The sequence below is a fragment of the Eleutherodactylus coqui genome, chromosome 3, assembly GCF_035609145.1.
Source record: "Eleutherodactylus coqui strain aEleCoq1 chromosome 3, aEleCoq1.hap1, whole genome shotgun sequence".
Classification (NCBI taxonomy): domain Eukaryota; kingdom Metazoa; phylum Chordata; class Amphibia; order Anura; family Eleutherodactylidae; genus Eleutherodactylus; species Eleutherodactylus coqui.
The window spans coordinates 54,605,713-54,625,572 of NC_089839.1; the positions used below are offsets into that span (position 1 = coordinate 54,605,713).

Below are 19,860 nucleotides of genomic sequence, written 5' to 3' on the forward strand. Positions count from 1 at the left end.
AAGATCAAAACACCACAAATTTGACGGTCTTAGAATATCGTAAAAAGTTGTGCTTGCAGCCGAAATAGCTCAGTTGGGAGAGCGTTAGACTGAAGATCTAAAGGTCCCTGGTTCGATCCCGGGTTTCAGCATGTTGCTATGAGTGTACTTGGTACTCGTTTCTCTCTTCGTGTGTTGTAGTTTTGGCACCCATGAAAGTACGAAATCAGCAGCAAGTCTGGCAGTTTGGGAAAATTCTAAAAATAAAGCAAGACAAAGCAGGTCCGTGAGAAGTGTGTTAAAATGACAGTCCCAGACACATTCTTGGTTTTCTGCAACCTATTTTGAATATGATTTTGATTTCTCTTTTCCTTTGTCGATGTCAAAACACCACAAATTTTACGGTCTTAGAATATCGTAAAAAGTGGCGCTTGCAGCCTAAATAGCTCAGTTGGGAGAGCGTTAGACTGAAGATCTAAAGGTCCCTGGTTCAATCCCGGGTTTCGGCATGTTGCTATGAGCGTACTTGGTTCTCGTTTCTCTCTTCGTGTGTTGTAGTTTTGGCACCCATGAAAGTGCGAAATCAGCAGCAAGTCTGGCAGTTTGGGAAAATTCTAAAAATAAAGCAAGACAAAGCAGGTCCGTGAGAAGTGTGTTAAAATGACAGTCCCAGACACATTCTTGGTTTTCTGCAACCTATTTTGAATATGATTTTGATATCTCTTTTCCTTTGTCGATGTTTCGAGTTTTCACCGTGGAAAAGATCAAAACACCACAAATTTGACGGTCTTAGAATATCGTAAAAAGTTGTGCTTGCAGCCGAAATAGCTCAGTTGGGAGAGCGTTAGACTGAAGATCTAAAGGTCCCTGGTTCGATCCCGGGTTTCAGCATGTTGCTATGAGTGTACTTGGTACTCGTTTCTCTCTTTGTGTTTTGTAGTTTTGGCACCCATGAAAGTGCGAAATCAGCAGCAAGTCTGGCAGTTTGGGAAAATTCTAAAAATAAAGCAAGACAAAGCAGGTCCGTGAGAAGTGTGTTAAAATGACAGTCCCAGACACATTCTTGGTTTTCTGCAACCTATTTTGAATATGATTTTGATTTCTCTTTTCCTTTGTCGATGTCAAAACACCACAAATTTTACGGTCTTAGAATATCGTAAAAAGTGGCGCTTGCAGCCTAAATAGCTCAGTTGGGAGAGCGTTAGACTGAAGATCTAAAGGTCCCTGGTTCGATCCCGGGTTTCGGCATGTTGCTATGAGCATACTTGGTTCTAGTTACTCTCTTCGTGTGTTGTAGTTTTGGCACCCATGAAAGTGCGAAATCAGCAGCAAGTGTGGCAGTTTGGAAAAATTCTAAAAATAAAGCAAGACAAAGCAGGTCCGTGAGAAGTGTGTTAAAATGACAGTCCCAGACACATTCTTGGTTTTCTGCAACCTATTTTGAATATGATTTTGATATCTCTTTTCCTTTGTCGATGTTTGGAGTTTTCACCGTGGAAAAGATCAAAACACCACAAATTTGACGGTCTTAGAATATCGTAAAAAGTTGTGCTTGCAGCCGAAATAGCTCAGTTGGGAGAGCGTTAGACTGAAGATCTAAAGGTCCCTGGTTCGATCCCGGGTTTCGGCATGTTGCTATGAGCGTACTTGGTTCTCGTTTCTCTCTTCGTGTGTTGTAGTTTTGGCACCCATGAAAGTGCGAAATCAGCAGCAAGTCTGGCAGTTTGGGAAAATTCTAAAAATAAAGCAAGACAAAGCAGGTCCGTGAGAAGTGTGTTAAAATGACAGTCCCAGACACATTCTTGGTTTTCTGCAACCTATTTTGAATATGATTTTGATTTCTCTTTTCCTTTGTCGATGTCAAAACACCACAAATTTTACGGTCTTAGAATATCGTAAAAAGTTGCGCTTGCAGCCGAAATAGCTCAGTTGGGAGAGCGTTAGATTGAAGATCTAAAGGTCCCTGGTTCGATCCCGGGTTTCAGCATGTTGCTATGAGTGTACTTGGTACTCGTTTCTCTCTTCGTGTGTTGTAGTTTTGGCACCCATGAAAGTGCGAAATCAGCAGCAAGTCTGGCAGTTTGGGAAAATTCTAAAAATAAAGCAAGACAAAGCAGGTCCGTGAGAAGTGTGTTAAAATGACAGTCCCAGACACATTCTTGGTTTTCTGCAACCTATTTTGAATATGATTTTGATATCTCTTTTCCTTTGTCGATGTTTCGAGTTTTCACCGTGGAAAAGATCAAAACACCACAAATTTGACGGTCTTAGAATATCGTAAAAAGTTGTGCTTGCAGCCGAAATAGCTCAGTTGGGAGAGCGTTAGACTGAAGATCTAAAGGTCCCTGGTTCGATCCCGGGTTTCAGCATGTTGCTATGAGTGTACTTGGTACTCGTTTCTCTCTTCGTGTGTTGTAGTTTTGGCACCCATGAAAGTACGAAATCAGCAGCAAGTCTGGCAGTTTGGGAAAATTCTAAAAATAAAGCAAGACAAAGCAGGTCCGTGAGAAGTGTGTTAAAATGACAGTCCCAGACACATTCTTGGTTTTCTGCAACCTATTTTGAATATGATTTTGATTTCTCTTTTCCTTTGTCGATGTCAAAACACCACAAATTTTACGGTCTTAGAATATCGTAAAAAGTGGCGCTTGCAGCCTAAATAGCTCAGTTGGGAGAGCGTTAGACTGAAGATCTAAAGGTCCCTGGTTCAATCCCGGGTTTCGGCATGTTGCTATGAGCGTACTTGGTTCTCGTTTCTCTCTTCGTGTGTTGTAGTTTTGGCACCCATGAAAGTGCGAAATCAGCAGCAAGTCTGGCAGTTTGGGAAAATTCTAAAAATAAAGCAAGACAAAGCAGGTCCGTGAGAAGTGTGTTAAAATGACAGTCCCAGACACATTCTTGGTTTTCTGCAACCTATTTTGAATATGATTTTGATATCTCTTTTCCTTTGTCGATGTTTCGAGTTTTCACCGTGGAAAAGATCAAAACACCACAAATTTGACGGTCTTAGAATATCGTAAAAAGTTGTGCTTGCAGCCGAAATAGCTCAGTTGGGAGAGCGTTAGACTGAAGATCTAAAGGTCCCTGGTTCGATCCCGGGTTTCAGCATGTTGCTATGAGTGTACTTGGTACTCGTTTCTCTCTTTGTGTTTTGTAGTTTTGGCACCCATGAAAGTGCGAAATCAGCAGCAAGTCTGGCAGTTTGGGAAAATTCTAAAAATAAAGCAAGACAAAGCAGGTCCGTGAGAAGTGTGTTAAAATGACAGTCCCAGACACATTCTTGGTTTTCTGCAACCTATTTTGAATATGATTTTGATTTCTCTTTTCCTTTGTCGATGTCAAAACACCACAAATTTTACGGTCTTAGAATATCGTAAAAAGTGGCGCTTGCAGCCTAAATAGCTCAGTTGGGAGAGCGTTAGACTGAAGATCTAAAGGTCCCTGGTTCGATCCCGGGTTTCGGCATGTTGCTATGAGCATACTTGGTTCTAGTTACTCTCTTCGTGTGTTGTAGTTTTGGCACCCATGAAAGTGCGAAATCAGCAGCAAGTGTGGCAGTTTGGAAAAATTCTAAAAATAAAGCAAGACAAAGCAGGTCCGTGAGAAGTGTGTTAAAATGACAGTCCCAGACACAATCTTGGTTTTCTGCAACCTATTTTGAATATGATTTTGATTTCTCTTTTCCTTTGTCGATGTTTGGAGTTTTCACCGTGGAAAAGATCAAAACACCACAAATTAGACGGTCTTAGAATATCGTAAAAAGTTGTGCTTTCAGCCGAAATAGCTCAGTTGGGAGAGCGTTAGACTGAAGATCTAAAGGTCCCTGGTTCAATCCCGGGTTTCGGCATGTTGCTATGAGTGTACTTGGTACTCGTTTCTCTCTTCGTGTGTTGTAGTTTTGGCACCCATGAAAGTGCGAAATCAGCAGAAAGTCTGGCAGTTTGGGAAAATTCTAAAAATATAGCAAGACAAAGCAGGTCCGTGAGAAGTGTGTTAAAATGACAGTCCCAGACACATTCTTGGTTTTCTGCAACCTATTTTGAATATGATTTTGATATCTCTTTTCCTTTGTCGATGTTTGGAGTTTTCACCGTGGAAAAGATCAAAACACCACAAATTTGACGGTCTTAGAATATCGTAAAAAGTTGTGCTTGCAGCCGAAATAGCTCAGTTGGGAGAGCGTTAGACTGAAGATCTAAAGGTCCCTGGTTCGATCCCGGGTTTCGGCATGTTGCTATGAGCGTACTTGGTTCTCGTTTCTCTCTTCGTGTGTTGTAGTTTTGGCACCCATGAAAGTGCGAAATCAGCAGCAAGTCTGGCAGTTTGGGAAAATTCTAAAAATAAAGCAAGACAAAGCAGGTCCGTGAGAAGTGTGTTAAAATGACAGTCCCAGACACATTCTTGGTTTTCTGCAACCTATTTTGAATATGATTTTGATTTCTCTTTTCCTTTGTCGATGTCAAAACACCACAAATTTTACGGTCTTAGAATATCGTAAAAAGTTGCGCTTGCAGCCGAAATAGCTCAGTTGGGAGAGCGTTAGATTGAAGATCTAAAGGTCCCTGGTTCGATCCCGGGTTTCAGCATGTTGCTATGAGTGTACTTGGTACTCGTTTCTCTCTTCGTGTGTTGTAGTTTTGGCACCCATGAAAGTGCGAAATCAGCAGCAAGTCTGGCAGTTTGGGAAAATTCTAAAAATAAAGCAAGACAAAGCAGGTCCGTGAGAAGTGTGTTAAAATGACAGTCCCAGACACATTCTTGGTTTTCTGCAACCTATTTTGAATATGATTTTGATATCTCTTTTCCTTTGTCGATGTTTCGAGTTTTCACCGTGGAAAAGATCAAAACACCACAAATTTGACGGTCTTAGAATATCGTAAAAAGTTGTGCTTGCAGCCGAAATAGCTCAGTTGGGAGAGCGTTAGACTGAAGATCTAAAGGTCCCTGGTTCGATCCCGGGTTTCAGCATGTTGCTATGAGTGTACTTGGTACTCGTTTCTCTCTTCGTGTGTTGTAGTTTTGGCACCCATGAAAGTACGAAATCAGCAGCAAGTCTGGCAGTTTGGGAAAATTCTAAAAATAAAGCAAGACAAAGCAGGTCCGTGAGAAGTGTGTTAAAATGACAGTCCCAGACACATTCTTGGTTTTCTGCAACCTATTTTGAATATGATTTTGATTTCTCTTTTCCTTTGTCGATGTCAAAACACCACAAATTTTACGGTCTTAGAATATCGTAAAAAGTGGCGCTTGCAGCCTAAATAGCTCAGTTGGGAGAGCGTTAGACTGAAGATCTAAAGGTCCCTGGTTCAATCCCGGGTTTCGGCATGTTGCTATGAGCGTACTTGGTTCTCGTTTCTCTCTTCGTGTGTTGTAGTTTTGGCACCCATGAAAGTGCGAAATCAGCAGCAAGTCTGGCAGTTTGGGAAAATTCTAAAAATAAAGCAAGACAAAGCAGGTCCGTGAGAAGTGTGTTAAAATGACAGTCCCAGACACATTCTTGGTTTTCTGCAACCTATTTTGAATATGATTTTGATATCTCTTTTCCTTTGTCGATGTTTCGAGTTTTCACCGTGGAAAAGATCAAAACACCACAAATTTGACGGTCTTAGAATATCGTAAAAAGTTGTGCTTGCAGCCGAAATAGCTCAGTTGGGAGAGCGTTAGACTGAAGATCTAAAGGTCCCTGGTTCGATCCCGGGTTTCAGCATGTTGCTATGAGTGTACTTGGTACTCGTTTCTCTCTTCGTGTGTTGTAGTTTTGGCACCCATGAAAGTACGAAATCAGCAGCAAGTCTGGCAGTTTGGGAAAATTCTAAAAATAAAGCAAGACAAAGCAGGTCCGTGAGAAGTGTGTTAAAATGACAGTCCCAGACACATTCTTGGTTTTCTGCAACCTATTTTGAATATGATTTTGATATCTCTTTTCCTTTGTCGATGTTTGGAGTTTTCACCGTGGAAAAGATCAAAACACCACAAATTTGACGGTCTTAGAATATCGTAAAAAGTTGTGCTTGCAGCCGAAATAGCTCAGTTGGGAGAGCGTTAGACTGAAGATCTAAAGGTCCCTGGTTCGATCCCGGGTTTCGGCATGTTGTTATGAGTGTACTTGGTACTCGTTTCTCTCTTCGTGTGTTGTAGTTTTGGCACCCATGAAAGTGCGAAATCAGCAGAAAGTCTGGCAGTTTGGGAAAATTCTAAAAATAAAGCAAGACAAAGCAGGTCCGTGAGAAGTGTGTTAAAATGACAGTCCCAGACACATTCTTGGTTTTCTGCAACCTATTTTGAATATGATTTTGATTTCTCTTTTCCTTTGTCGATGTTTAGAGTTTTCACCGTGGAAAAGATCAAAACACCACAAATTTGACGGTCTTAGAATATCGTAAAAAGTTGCACTTGCAGCCGAAATAGCTCAGTTGGGAGAGCATTAGATTGAAGATCTAAAGGTCCCTGGTTCGATCCCGGGTTTCAGCATGTTGCTATGAGTGTACTTGGTACTCGTTTCTCTCTTTGTGTTTTGTAGTTTTGGCACCCATGAAAGTGCGAAATCAGCAGCAAGTCTGGCAGTTTGGGAAAATTCTAAAAATAAAGCAAGACAAAGCAGGTCCGTGAGAAGTGTGTTAAAATGACAGTCCCAGACACATTCTTGGTTTTCTGCAACCTATTTTGAATATGATTTTGATTTCTCTTTTCCTTTGTCGATGTCAAAACACCACAAATTTTACGGTCTTAGAATATCGTAAAAAGTGGCGCTTGCAGCCTAAATAGCTCAGTTGGGAGAGCGTTAGACTGAAGATCTTAAGGTCCCTGGTTCGATCTCGGGTTTCGGCATGTTGCTATGAGCATACTTGGTTCTAGTTACTCTCTTCGTGTGTTGTAGTTTTGGCACCCATGAAAGTGCGAAATCAGCAGCAAGTGTGGCAGTTTGGAAAAATTCTAAAAATAAAGCAAGACAAAGCAGGTCCGTGAGAAGTGTGTTAAAATGACAGTCCCAGACACAATCTTGGTTTTCTGCAACCTATGTTGAATATGATTTTGATTTCTCATTTCCTTTGTCGATGTTTGGAGTTTTCACCGTGGAAAAGATCAAAACACCACAAATTTGACGGTCTTAGAATATCGTAAAAAGTTGTGCTTGCAGCCGAAATAGCTCAGTTGGGAGAGCGTTAGACTGAAGATCTAAAGGTCCCTGGTTCAATCCCGGGTTTCGGCATGTTGCTATGAGCGTACTTGGTTCTCGTTTCTCTCTTCGTGTGTTGTAGTTTTGGCACCCATGAAAGTGCGAAATCAGCAGAAAGTCTGGCAGTTTGGGAAAATTCTAAAAATAAAGCAAGACAAAGCAGGTCCGTGAGAAGTGTGTTAAAATGACAGTCCCAGACACATTCTTGGTTTTCTGCAACCTATTTTGAATATGATTTTGATTTCTCTTTTCCTTTGTCGATGTTTAGAGTTTTCACCGTGGAAAAGATCAAAACACCACAAATTTGACGGTCTTAGAATATCGTAAAAAGTTGCACTTGCAGCCGAAATAGCTCAGTTGGGAGAGCATTAGATTGAAGATCTAAAGGTCCCTGGTTCGATCCCGGGTTTCAGCATGTTGCTATGAGTGTACTTGGTACTCGTTTCTCTCTTTGTGTTTTGTAGTTTTGGCACCCATGAAAGTGCGAAATCAGCAGCAAGTCTGGCAGTTTGGGAAAATTCTAAAAATAAAGCAAGACAAAGCAGGTCCGTGAGAAGTGTGTTAAAATGACAGTCCCAGACACATTCTTGGTTTTCTGCAACCTATTTTGAATATGATTTTGATTTCTCTTTTCCTTTGTCGATGTCAAAACACCACAAATTTTACGGTCTTAGAATATCGTAAAAAGTGGCACTTGCAGCCTAAATAGCTCAGTTGGGAGAGCGTTAGACTGAAGATCTAAAGGTCCCTGGTTCGATCCCGGGTTTCGGCATGTTGCTATGAGCATACTTGGTTCTAGTTACTCTCTTCGTGTGTTGTAGTTTTGGCACCCATGAAAGTGCGAAATCAGCAGCAAGTGTGGCAGTTTGGAAAAATTCTAAAAATAAAGCAAGACAAAGCAGGTCCGTGAGAAGTGTGTTAAAATGACAGTCCCAGACACAATCTTGGTTTTCTGCAACCTATTTTGAATATGATTTTGATTTCTCTTTTCCTTTGTCGATGTTTGGAGTTTTCACCGTGGAAAAGATCAAAACACCACAAATTAGACGGTCTTAGAATATCGTAAAAAGTTGTGCTTTCAGCCGAAATAGCTCAGTTGGGAGAGCGTTAGACTGAAGATCTAAAGGTCCCTGGTTCAATCCCGGGTTTCGGCATGTTGCTATGAGTGTACTTGGTACTCGTTTCTCTCTTCGTGTGTTGTAGTTTTGGCACCCATGAAAGTGCGAAATCAGCAGAAAGTCTGGCAGTTTGGGAAAATTCTAAAAATATAGCAAGACAAAGCAGGTCCGTGAGAAGTGTGTTAAAATGACAGTCCCAGACACATTCTTGGTTTTCTGCAACCTATTTTGAATATGATTTTGATATCTCTTTTCCTTTGTCGATGTTTGGAGTTTTCACCGTGGAAAAGATCAAAACACCACAAATTTGACGGTCTTAGAATATCGTAAAAAGTTGTGCTTGCAGCCGAAATAGCTCAGTTGGGAGAGCGTTAGACTGAAGATCTAAAGGTCCCTGGTTCGATCCCGGGTTTCGGCATGTTGCTATGAGCGTACTTGGTTCTCGTTTCTCTCTTCGTGTGTTGTAGTTTTGGCACCCATGAAAGTGCGAAATCAGCAGCAAGTCTGGCAGTTTGGGAAAATTCTAAAAATAAAGCAAGACAAAGCAGGTCCGTGAGAAGTGTGTTAAAATGACAGTCCCAGACACATTCTTGGTTTTCTGCAACCTATTTTGAATATGATTTTGATTTCTCTTTTCCTTTGTCGATGTCAAAACACCACAAATTTTACGGTCTTAGAATATCATAAAAAGTTGCGCTTGCAGCCGAAATAGCTCAGTTGGGAGAGCGTTAGATTGAAGATCTAAAGGTCCCTGGTTCGATCCCGGGTTTCAGCATGTTGCTATGAGTGTACTTGGTACTCGTTTCTCTCTTCGTGTGTTGTAGTTTTGGCACCCATGAAAGTGCGAAATCAGCAGCAAGTCTGGCAGTTTGGGAAAATTCTAAAAATAAAGCAAGACAAAGCAGGTCCGTGAGAAGTGTGTTAAAATGACAGTCCCAGACACATTCTTGGTTTTCTGCAACCTATTTTGAATATGATTTTGATATCTCTTTTCCTTTGTCGATGTTTCGAGTTTTCACCGTGGAAAAGATCAAAACACCACAAATTTGACGGTCTTAGAATATCGTAAAAAGTTGTGCTTGCAGCCGAAATAGCTCAGTTGGGAGAGCGTTAGACTGAAGATCTAAAGGTCCCTGGTTCGATCCCGGGTTTCAGCATGTTGCTATGAGTGTACTTGGTACTCGTTTCTCTCTTCGTGTGTTGTAGTTTTGGCACCCATGAAAGTACGAAATCAGCAGCAAGTCTGGCAGTTTGGGAAAATTCTAAAAATAAAGCAAGACAAAGCAGGTCCGTGAGAAGTGTGTTAAAATGACAGTCCCAGACACATTCTTGGTTTTCTGCAACCTATTTTGAATATGATTTTGATTTCTCTTTTCCTTTGTCGATGTCAAAACACCACAAATTTTACGGTCTTAGAATATCGTAAAAAGTGGCGCTTGCAGCCTAAATAGCTCAGTTGGGAGAGCGTTAGACTGAAGATCTAAAGGTCCCTGGTTCAATCCCGGGTTTCGGCATGTTGCTATGAGCGTACTTGGTTCTCGTTTCTCTCTTCGTGTGTTGTAGTTTTGGCACCCATGAAAGTGCGAAATCAGCAGCAAGTCTGGCAGTTTGGGAAAATTCTAAAAATAAAGCAAGACAAAGCAGGTCCGTGAGAAGTGTGTTAAAATGACAGTCCCAGACACATTCTTGGTTTTCTGCAACCTATTTTGAATATGATTTTGATATCTCTTTTCCTTTGTCGATGTTTCGAGTTTTCACCGTGGAAAAGATCAAAACACCACAAATTTGACGGTCTTAGAATATCGTAAAAAGTTGTGCTTGCAGCCGAAATAGCTCAGTTGGGAGAGCGTTAGACTGAAGATCTAAAGGTCCCTGGTTCGATCCCGGGTTTCAGCATGTTGCTATGAGTGTACTTGGTACTCGTTTCTCTCTTCGTGTGTTGTAGTTTTGGCACCCATGAAAGTACGAAATCAGCAGCAAGTCTGGCAGTTTGGGAAAATTCTAAAAATAAAGCAAGACAAAGCAGGTCCGTGAGAAGTGTGTTAAAATGACAGTCCCAGACACATTCTTGGTTTTCTGCAACCTATTTTGAATATGATTTTGATATCTCTTTTCCTTTGTCGATGTTTGGAGTTTTCACCGTGGAAAAGATCAAAACACCACAAATTTGACGGTCTTAGAATATCGTAAAAAGTTGTGCTTGCAGCCGAAATAGCTCAGTTGGGAGAGCGTTAGACTGAAGATCTAAAGGTCCCTGGTTCGATCCCGGGTTTCGGCATGTTGTTATGAGTATACTTGGTACTCGTTTCTCTCTTCGTGTGTTGTAGTTTTGGCACCCATGAAAGTGCGAAATCAGCAGAAAGTCTGGCAGTTTGGGAAAATTCTAAAAATAAAGCAAGACAAAGCAGGTCCGTGAGAAGTGTGTTAAAATGACAGTCCCAGACACATTCTTGGTTTTCTGCAACCTATTTTGAATATGATTTTGATTTCTCTTTTCCTTTGTCGATGTTTAGAGTTTTCACCGTGGAAAAGATCAAAACACCACAAATTTGACGGTCTTAGAATATCGTAAAAAGTTGCACTTGCAGCCGAAATAGCTCAGTTGGGAGAGCATTAGATTGAAGATCTAAAGGTCCCTGGTTCGATCCCGGGTTTCAGCATGTTGCTATGAGTGTACTTGGTACTCGTTTCTCTCTTTGTGTTTTGTAGTTTTGGCACCCATGAAAGTGCGAAATCAGCAGCAAGTCTGGCAGTTTGGGAAAATTCTAAAAATAAAGCAAGACAAAGCAGGTCCGTGAGAAGTGTGTTAAAATGACAGTCCCAGACACATTCTTGGTTTTCTGCAACCTATTTTGAATATGATTTTGATTTCTCTTTTCCTTTGTCGATGTCAAAACACCACAAATTTTACGGTCTTAGAATATCGTAAAAAGTGGCGCTTGCAGCCTAAATAGCTCAGTTGGGAGAGCGTTAGACTGAAGATCTTAAGGTCCCTGGTTCGATCTCGGGTTTCGGCATGTTGCTATGAGCATACTTGGTTCTAGTTACTCTCTTCGTGTGTTGTAGTTTTGGCACCCATGAAAGTGCGAAATCAGCAGCAAGTGTGGCAGTTTGGAAAAATTCTAAAAATAAAGCAAGACAAAGCAGGTCCGTGAGAAGTGTGTTAAAATGACAGTCCCAGACACAATCTTGGTTTTCTGCAACCTATGTTGAATATGATTTTGATTTCTCATTTCCTTTGTCGATGTTTGGAGTTTTCACCGTGGAAAAGATCAAAACACCACAAATTTGACGGTCTTAGAATATCGTAAAAAGTTGTGCTTGCAGCCGAAATAGCTCAGTTGGGAGAGCGTTAGACTGAAGATCTAAAGGTCCCTGGTTCAATCCCGGGTTTCGGCATGTTGCTATGAGCGTACTTGGTTCTCGTTTCTCTCTTCGTGTGTTGTAGTTTTGGCACCCATGAAAGTGCGAAATCAGCAGAAAGTCTGGCAGTTTGGGAAAATTCTAAAAATAAAGCAAGACAAAGCAGGTCCGTGAGAAGTGTGTTAAAATGACAGTCCCAGACACATTCTTGGTTTTCTGCAACCTATTTTGAATATGATTTTGATTTCTCTTTTCCTTTGTCGATGTTTAGAGTTTTCACCGTGGAAAAGATCAAAACACCACAAATTTGACGGTCTTAGAATATCGTAAAAAGTTGCACTTGCAGCCGAAATAGCTCAGTTGGGAGAGCATTAGATTGAAGATCTAAAGGTCCCTGGTTCGATCCCGGGTTTCAGCATGTTGCTATGAGTGTACTTGGTACTCGTTTCTCTCTTTGTGTTTTGTAGTTTTGGCACCCATGAAAGTGCGAAATCAGCAGCAAGTCTGGCAGTTTGGGAAAATTCTAAAAATAAAGCAAGACAAAGCAGGTCCGTGAGAAGTGTGTTAAAATGACAGTCCCAGACACATTCTTGGTTTTCTGCAACCTATTTTGAATATGATTTTGATTTCTCTTTTCCTTTGTCGATGTCAAAACACCACAAATTTTACGGTCTTAGAATATCGTAAAAAGTGGCGCTTGCAGCCTAAATAGCTCAGTTGGGAGAGCGTTAGACTGAAGATCTAAAGGTCCCTGGTTCGATCCCGGGTTTCGGCATGTTGCTATGAGCATACTTGGTTCTAGTTACTCTCTTCGTGTGTTGTAGTTTTGGCACCCATGAAAGTGCGAAATCAGCAGCAAGTGTGGCAGTTTGGAAAAATTCTAAAAATAAAGCAAGACAAAGCAGGTCCGTGAGAAGTGTGTTAAAATGACAGTCCCAGACACATTCTTGGTTTTCTGCAACCTATTTTGAATATGATTTTGATATCTCTTTTCCTTTGTCGATGTTTCGAGTTTTCACCGTGGAAAAGATCAAAACACCACAAATTTGACGGTCTTAGAATATCGTAAAAAGTTGTGCTTGCAGCCGAAATAGCTCAGTTGGGAGAGCGTTAGACTGAAGATCTAAAGGTCCCTGGTTCGATCCCGGGTTTCAGCATGTTGCTATGAGTGTACTTGGTACTCGTTTCTCTCTTCGTGTGTTGTAGTTTTGGCACCCATGAAAGTACGAAATCAGCAGCAAGTCTGGCAGTTTGGGAAAATTCTAAAAATAAAGCAAGACAAAGCAGGTCCGTGAGAAGTGTGTTAAAATGACAGTCCCAGACACATTCTTGGTTTTCTGCAACCTATTTTGAATATGATTTTGATTTCTCTTTTCCTTTGTCGATGTCAAAACACCACAAATTTTACGGTCTTAGAATATCGTAAAAAGTGGCGCTTGCAGCCTAAATAGCTCAGTTGGGAGAGCGTTAGACTGAAGATCTAAAGGTCCCTGGTTCAATCCCGGGTTTCGGCATGTTGCTATGAGCGTACTTGGTTCTCGTTTCTCTCTTCGTGTGTTGTAGTTTTGGCACCCATGAAAGTGCGAAATCAGCAGCAAGTCTGGCAGTTTGGGAAAATTCTAAAAATAAAGCAAGACAAAGCAGGTCCGTGAGAAGTGTGTTAAAATGACAGTCCCAGACACATTCTTGGTTTTCTGCAACCTATTTTGAATATGATTTTGATATCTCTTTTCCTTTGTCGATGTTTCGAGTTTTCACCGTGGAAAAGATCAAAACACCACAAATTTGACGGTCTTAGAATATCGTAAAAAGTTGTGCTTGCAGCCGAAATAGCTCAGTTGGGAGAGCGTTAGACTGAAGATCTAAAGGTCCCTGGTTCGATCCCGGGTTTCAGCATGTTGCTATGAGTGTACTTGGTACTCGTTTCTCTCTTCGTGTGTTGTAGTTTTGGCACCCATGAAAGTACGAAATCAGCAGCAAGTCTGGCAGTTTGGGAAAATTCTAAAAATAAAGCAAGACAAAGCAGGTCCGTGAGAAGTGTGTTAAAATGACAGTCCCAGACACATTCTTGGTTTTCTGCAACCTATTTTGAATATGATTTTGATATCTCTTTTCCTTTGTCGATGTTTGGAGTTTTCACCGTGGAAAAGATCAAAACACCACAAATTTGACGGTCTTAGAATATCGTAAAAAGTTGTGCTTGCAGCCGAAATAGCTCAGTTGGGAGAGCGTTAGACTGAAGATCTAAAGGTCCCTGGTTCGATCCCGGGTTTCGGCATGTTGTTATGAGTGTACTTGGTACTCGTTTCTCTCTTCGTGTGTTGTAGTTTTGGCACCCATGAAAGTGCGAAATCAGCAGAAAGTCTGGCAGTTTGGGAAAATTCTAAAAATAAAGCAAGACAAAGCAGGTCCGTGAGAAGTGTGTTAAAATGACAGTCCCAGACACATTCTTGGTTTTCTGCAACCTATTTTGAATATGATTTTGATTTCTCTTTTCCTTTGTCGATGTTTAGAGTTTTCACCGTGGAAAAGATCAAAACACCACAAATTTGACGGTCTTAGAATATCGTAAAAAGTTGCACTTGCAGCCGAAATAGCTCAGTTGGGAGAGCATTAGATTGAAGATCTAAAGGTCCCTGGTTCGATCCCGGGTTTCAGCATGTTGCTATGAGTGTACTTGGTACTCGTTTCTCTCTTTGTGTTTTGTAGTTTTGGCACCCATGAAAGTGCGAAATCAGCAGCAAGTCTGGCAGTTTGGGAAAATTCTAAAAATAAAGCAAGACAAAGCAGGTCCGTGAGAAGTGTGTTAAAATGACAGTCCCAGACACATTCTTGGTTTTCTGCAACCTATTTTGAATATGATTTTGATTTCTCTTTTCCTTTGTCGATGTCAAAACACCACAAATTTTACGGTCTTAGAATATCGTAAAAAGTGGCGCTTGCAGCCTAAATAGCTCAGTTGGGAGAGCGTTAGACTGAAGATCTTAAGGTCCCTGGTTCGATCTCGGGTTTCGGCATGTTGCTGTGAGCATACTTGGTTCTAGTTACTCTCTTCGTGTGTTGTAGTTTTGGCACCCATGAAAGTGCGAAATCAGCAGCAAGTGTGGCAGTTTGGAAAAATTCTAAAAATAAAGCAAGACAAAGCAGGTCCGTGAGAAGTGTGTTAAAATGACAGTCCCAGACACAATCTTGGTTTTCTGCAACCTATGTTGAATATGATTTTGATTTCTCATTTCCTTTGTCGATGTTTGGAGTTTTCACCGTGGAAAAGATCAAAACACCACAAATTTGACGGTCTTAGAATATCGTAAAAAGTTGTGCTTGCAGCCGAAATAGCTCAGTTGGGAGAGCGTTAGACTGAAGATCTAAAGGTCCCTGGTTCAATCCCGGGTTTCGGCATGTTGCTATGAGCGTACTTGGTTCTCGTTTCTCTCTTCGTGTGTTGTAGTTTTGGCACCCATGAAAGTGCGAAATCAGCAGAAAGTCTGGCAGTTTGGGAAAATTCTAAAAATAAAGCAAGACAAAGCAAGTCCGTGAGAAGTGTGTTAAAATGACAGTCCCAGACACATTCTTGGTTTTCTGCAACCTATTTTGAATATGATTTTGATTTCTCTTTTCCTTTGTCGATGTTTAGAGTTTTCACCGTGGAAAAGATCAAAACACCACAAATTTGACGGTCTTAGAATATCGTAAAAAGTTGCACTTGCAGCCGAAATAGCTCAGTTGGGAGAGCATTAGATTGAAGATCTAAAGGTCCCTGGTTCGATCCCGGGTTTCAGCATGTTGCTATGAGTGTACTTGGTACTCGTTTCTCTCTTTGTGTTTTGTAGTTTTGGCACCCATGAAAGTGCGAAATCAGCAGCAAGTCTGGCAGTTTGGGAAAATTCTAAAAATAAAGCAAGACAAAGCAGGTCCGTGAGAAGTGTGTTAAAATGACAGTCCCAGACACATTCTTGGTTTTCTGCAACCTATTTTGAATATGATTTTGATTTCTCTTTTCCTTTGTCGATGTCAAAACACCACAAATTTTACGGTCTTAGAATATCGTAAAAAGTGGCGCTTGCAGCCTAAATAGCTCAGTTGGGAGAGCGTTAGACTGAAGATCTAAAGGTCCCTGGTTCGATCCCGGGTTTCGGCATGTTGCTATGAGCATACTTGGTTCTAGTTACTCTCTTCGTGTGTTGTAGTTTTGGCACCCATGAAAGTGCGAAATCAGCAGCAAGTGTGGCAGTTTGGAAAAATTCTAAAAATAAAGCAAGACAAAGCAGGTCCGTGAGAAGTGTGTTAAAATGACAGTCCCAGACACAATCTTGGTTTTCTGCAACCTATTTTGAATATGATTTTGATTTCTCTTTTCCTTTGTCGATGTTTGGAGTTTTCACCGTGGAAAAGATCAAAACACCACAAATTAGACGGTCTTAGAATATCGTAAAAAGTTGTGCTTTCAGCCGAAATAGCTCAGTTGGGAGAGCGTTAGACTGAAGATCTAAAGGTCCCTGGTTCAATCCCGGGTTTCGGCATGTTGCTATGAGTGTACTTGGTACTCGTTTCTCTCTTCGTGTGTTGTAGTTTTGGCACCCATGAAAGTGCGAAATCAGCAGAAAGTCTGGCAGTTTGGGAAAATTCTAAAAATATAGCAAGACAAAGCAGGTCCGTGAGAAGTGTGTTAAAATGACAGTCCCAGACACATTCTTGGTTTTCTGCAACCTATTTTGAATATGATTTTGATATCTCTTTTCCTTTGTCGATGTTTGGAGTTTTCACCGTGGAAAAGATCAAAACACCACAAATTTGACGGTCTTAGAATATCGTAAAAAGTTGTGCTTGCAGCCGAAATAGCTCAGTTGGGAGAGCGTTAGACTGAAGATCTAAAGGTCCCTGGTTCGATCCCGGGTTTCGGCATGTTGCTATGAGCGTACTTGGTTCTCGTTTCTCTCTTCGTGTGTTGTAGTTTTGGCACCCATGAAAGTGCGAAATCAGCAGCAAGTCTGGCAGTTTGGGAAAATTCTAAAAATAAAGCAAGACAAAGCAGGTCCGTGAGAAGTGTGTTAAAATGACAGTCCCAGACACATTCTTGGTTTTCTGCAACCTATTTTGAATATGATTTTGATTTCTCTTTTCCTTTGTCGATGTCAAAACACCACAAATTTTACGGTCTTAGAATATCGTAAAAAGTTGCGCTTGCAGCCGAAATAGCTCAGTTGGGAGAGCGTTAGATTGAAGATCTAAAGGTCCCTGGTTCGATCCCGGGTTTCAGCATGTTGCTATGAGTGTACTTGGTACTCGTTTCTCTCTTCGTGTGTTGTAGTTTTGGCACCCATGAAAGTGCGAAATCAGCAGCAAGTCTGGCAGTTTGGGAAAATTCTAAAAATAAAGCAAGACAAAGCAGGTCCGTGAGAAGTGTGTTAAAATGACAGTCCCAGACACATTCTTGGTTTTCTGCAACCTATTTTGAATATGATTTTGATATCTCTTTTCCTTTGTCGATGTTTCGAGTTTTCACCGTGGAAAAGATCAAAACACCACAAATTTGACGGTCTTAGAATATCGTAAAAAGTTGTGCTTGCAGCCGAAATAGCTCAGTTGGGAGAGCGTTAGACTGAAGATCTAAAGGTCCCTGGTTCGATCCCGGGTTTCAGCATGTTGCTATGAGTGTACTTGGTACTCGTTTCTCTCTTTGTGTGTTGTAGTTTTGGCACCCATGAAAGTACGAAATCAGCAGCAAGTCTGGCAGTTTGGGAAAATTCTAAAAATAAAGCAAGACAAAGCAGGTCCGTGAGAAGTGTGTTAAAATGACAGTCCCAGACACATTCTTGGTTTTCTGCAACCTATTTTGAATATGATTTTGATTTCTCTTTTCCTTTGTCGATGTCAAAACACCACAAATTTTACGGTCTTAGAATATCGTAAAAAGTGGCGCTTGCAGCCTAAATAGCTCAGTTGGGAGAGCGTTAGACTGAAGATCTAAAGGTCCCTGGTTCAATCCCGGGTTTCGGCATGTTGCTATGAGCGTACTTGGTTCTCGTTTCTCGCTTCGTGTGTTGTAGTTTTGGCACCCATGAAAGTGCGAAATCAGCAGCAAGTCTGGCAGTTTGGGAAAATTCTAAAAATAAAGCAAGACAAAGCAGGTCCGTGAGAAGTGTGTTAAAATGACAGTCCCAGACACATTCTTGGTTTTCTGCAACCTATTTTGAATATGATTTTGATATCTCTTTTCCTTTGTCGATGTTTGGAGTTTTCACCGTGGAAAAGATCAAAACACCACAAATTTGACGGTCTTAGAATATCGTAAAAAGTTGTGCTTGCAGCCGAAATAGCTCAGTTGGGAGAGCGTTAGACTGAAGATCTAAAGGTCCCTGGTTCGATCCCGGGTTTCGGCATGTTGTTATGAGTGTACTTGGTACTCGTTTCTCTCTTCGTGTGTTGTAGTTTTGGCACCCATGAAAGTGCGAAATCAGCAGAAAGTCTGGCAGTTTGGGAAAATTCTAAAAATAAAGCAAGACAAAGCAGGTCCGTGAGAAGTGTGTTAAAATGACAGTCCCAGACACATTCTTGGTTTTCTGCAACCTATTTTGAATATGATTTTGATTTCTCTTTTCCTTTGTCGATGTTTAGAGTTTTCACCGTGGAAAAGATCAAAACACCACAAATTTGACGGTCTTAGAATATCGTAAAAAGTTGCACTTGCAGCCGAAATAGCTCAGTTGGGAGAGCATTAGATTGAAGATCTAAAGGTCCCTGGTTCGATCCCGGGTTTCAGCATGTTGCTATGAGTGTACTTGGTACTCGTTTCTCTCTTTGTGTTTTGTAGTTTTGGCACCCATGAAAGTGCGAAATCAGCAGCAAGTCTGGCAGTTTGGGAAAATTCTAAAAATAAAGCAAGACAAAGCAGGTCCGTGAGAAGTGTGTTAAAATGACAGTCCCAGACACATTCTTGGTTTTCTGCAACCTATTTTGAATATGATTTTGATTTCTCTTTTCCTTTGTCGATGTCAAAACACCACAAATTTTACGGTCTTAGAATATCGTAAAAAGTGGCACTTGCAGCCTAAATAGCTCAGTTGGGAGAGCGTTAGACTGAAGATCTTAAGGTCCCTGGTTCGATCTCGGGTTTCGGCATGTTGCTATGAGCATACTTGGTTCTAGTTACTCTCTTCGTGTGTTGTAGTTTTGGCACCCATGAAAGTGCGAAATCAGCAGCAAGTGTGGCAATTTGGAAAAATTCTAAAAATAAAGCAAGACAAAGCAGGTCCGTGAGAAGTGTGTTAAAATGACAGTCCCAGACACAATCTTGGTTTTCTGCAACCTATGTTGAATATGATTTTGATTTCTCATTTCCTTTGTCGATGTTTGGAGTTTTCACCGTGGAAAAGATCAAAACACCACAAATTTGACGGTCTTAGAATATCGTAAAAAGTTGTGCTTGCAGCCGAAATAGCTCAGTTGGGAGAGCGTTAGACTGAAGATCTAAAGGTCCCTGGTTCAATCCCGGGTTTCGGCATGTTGCTATGAGCGTACTTGGTTCTCGTTTCTCTCTTCGTGTGTTGTAGTTTTGGCACCCATGAAAGTGCGAAATCAGCAGAAAGTCTGGCAGTTTGGGAAAATTCTAAAAATAAAGCAAGACAAAGCAGGTCCGTGAGAAGTGTGTTAAAATGACAGTCCCAGACACATTCTTGGTTTTCTGCAACCTATTTTGAATATGATTTTGATTTCTCTTTTCCTTTGTCGATGTTTAGAGTTTTCACCGTGGAAAAGATCAAAACACCACAAATTTGACGGTCTTAGAATATCGTAAAAAGTTGCACTTGCAGCAGAAATAGCTCAGTTGGGAGAGCATTAGATTGAAGATCTAAAGGTCCCTGGTTCGATCCCGGGTTTCAGCATGTTGCTATGAGTGTACTTGGTACTCGTTTCTCTCTTTGTGTTTTGTAGTTTTGGCACCCATGAAAGTGCGAAATCAGCAGCAAGTCTGGCAGTTTGGGAAAATTCTAAAAATAAAGCAAGACAAAGCAGGTCCGTGAGAAGTGTGTTAAAATGACAGTCCCAGACACATTCTTGGTTTTCTGCAACCTATTTTGAATATGATTTTGATTTCTCTTTTCCTTTGTCGATGTCAAAACACCACAAATTTTACGGTCTTAGAATATCGTAAAAAGTGGCGCTTGCAGCCTAAATAGCTCAGTTGGGAGAGCGTTAGACTGAAGATCTAAAGGTCCCTGGTTC

At 41.1% G+C, this 19,860-nt stretch overlaps 15 non-coding genes across 15 annotated transcripts; all 15 read left to right on the forward strand.

Annotated features, from left to right (window-relative positions):
* The first annotated feature begins 1,536 nt into the window (after window positions 1-1,536).
* On the forward strand, window positions 1,537-1,609 carry TRNAF-GAA (transfer RNA phenylalanine (anticodon GAA)). The gene has a single exon. It is a non-coding gene; the product is annotated as a tRNA-Phe (tRNA).
* Window positions 1,610-3,753: 2,144 nt separating this feature from the next.
* Window positions 3,754-3,826, forward strand: TRNAF-GAA (transfer RNA phenylalanine (anticodon GAA)). The gene has a single exon. It is a non-coding gene; the product is annotated as a tRNA-Phe (tRNA).
* A 309-nt stretch (window positions 3,827-4,135) lies between these two features.
* Window positions 4,136-4,208, forward strand: TRNAF-GAA (transfer RNA phenylalanine (anticodon GAA)). Its single transcript has one exon. It is a non-coding gene; the product is annotated as a tRNA-Phe (tRNA).
* A 1,787-nt stretch (window positions 4,209-5,995) lies between these two features.
* TRNAF-GAA (transfer RNA phenylalanine (anticodon GAA)) lies at window positions 5,996-6,068 on the forward strand. The gene has a single exon. It is a non-coding gene; the product is annotated as a tRNA-Phe (tRNA).
* Window positions 6,069-7,116: 1,048 nt separating this feature from the next.
* On the forward strand, window positions 7,117-7,189 carry TRNAF-GAA (transfer RNA phenylalanine (anticodon GAA)). The gene has a single exon. It is a non-coding gene; the product is annotated as a tRNA-Phe (tRNA).
* Window positions 7,190-8,237: 1,048 nt separating this feature from the next.
* On the forward strand, window positions 8,238-8,310 carry TRNAF-GAA (transfer RNA phenylalanine (anticodon GAA)). The gene has a single exon. It is a non-coding gene; the product is annotated as a tRNA-Phe (tRNA).
* Window positions 8,311-8,619: 309 nt separating this feature from the next.
* TRNAF-GAA (transfer RNA phenylalanine (anticodon GAA)) lies at window positions 8,620-8,692 on the forward strand. The gene has a single exon. It is a non-coding gene; the product is annotated as a tRNA-Phe (tRNA).
* Window positions 8,693-10,479: 1,787 nt separating this feature from the next.
* TRNAF-GAA (transfer RNA phenylalanine (anticodon GAA)) lies at window positions 10,480-10,552 on the forward strand. Its single transcript has one exon. It is a non-coding gene; the product is annotated as a tRNA-Phe (tRNA).
* A 1,048-nt stretch (window positions 10,553-11,600) lies between these two features.
* On the forward strand, window positions 11,601-11,673 carry TRNAF-GAA (transfer RNA phenylalanine (anticodon GAA)). The gene has a single exon. It is a non-coding gene; the product is annotated as a tRNA-Phe (tRNA).
* Window positions 11,674-13,842: 2,169 nt separating this feature from the next.
* TRNAF-GAA (transfer RNA phenylalanine (anticodon GAA)) lies at window positions 13,843-13,915 on the forward strand. The gene has a single exon. It is a non-coding gene; the product is annotated as a tRNA-Phe (tRNA).
* A 1,048-nt stretch (window positions 13,916-14,963) lies between these two features.
* Window positions 14,964-15,036, forward strand: TRNAF-GAA (transfer RNA phenylalanine (anticodon GAA)). Its single transcript has one exon. It is a non-coding gene; the product is annotated as a tRNA-Phe (tRNA).
* Window positions 15,037-16,084: 1,048 nt separating this feature from the next.
* On the forward strand, window positions 16,085-16,157 carry TRNAF-GAA (transfer RNA phenylalanine (anticodon GAA)). The gene has a single exon. It is a non-coding gene; the product is annotated as a tRNA-Phe (tRNA).
* A 309-nt stretch (window positions 16,158-16,466) lies between these two features.
* Window positions 16,467-16,539, forward strand: TRNAF-GAA (transfer RNA phenylalanine (anticodon GAA)). Its single transcript has one exon. It is a non-coding gene; the product is annotated as a tRNA-Phe (tRNA).
* Window positions 16,540-17,944: 1,405 nt separating this feature from the next.
* On the forward strand, window positions 17,945-18,017 carry TRNAF-GAA (transfer RNA phenylalanine (anticodon GAA)). Its single transcript has one exon. It is a non-coding gene; the product is annotated as a tRNA-Phe (tRNA).
* A 1,048-nt stretch (window positions 18,018-19,065) lies between these two features.
* Window positions 19,066-19,138, forward strand: TRNAF-GAA (transfer RNA phenylalanine (anticodon GAA)). Its single transcript has one exon. It is a non-coding gene; the product is annotated as a tRNA-Phe (tRNA).
* The last annotated feature ends 722 nt before the right edge of the window (window positions 19,139-19,860 follow it).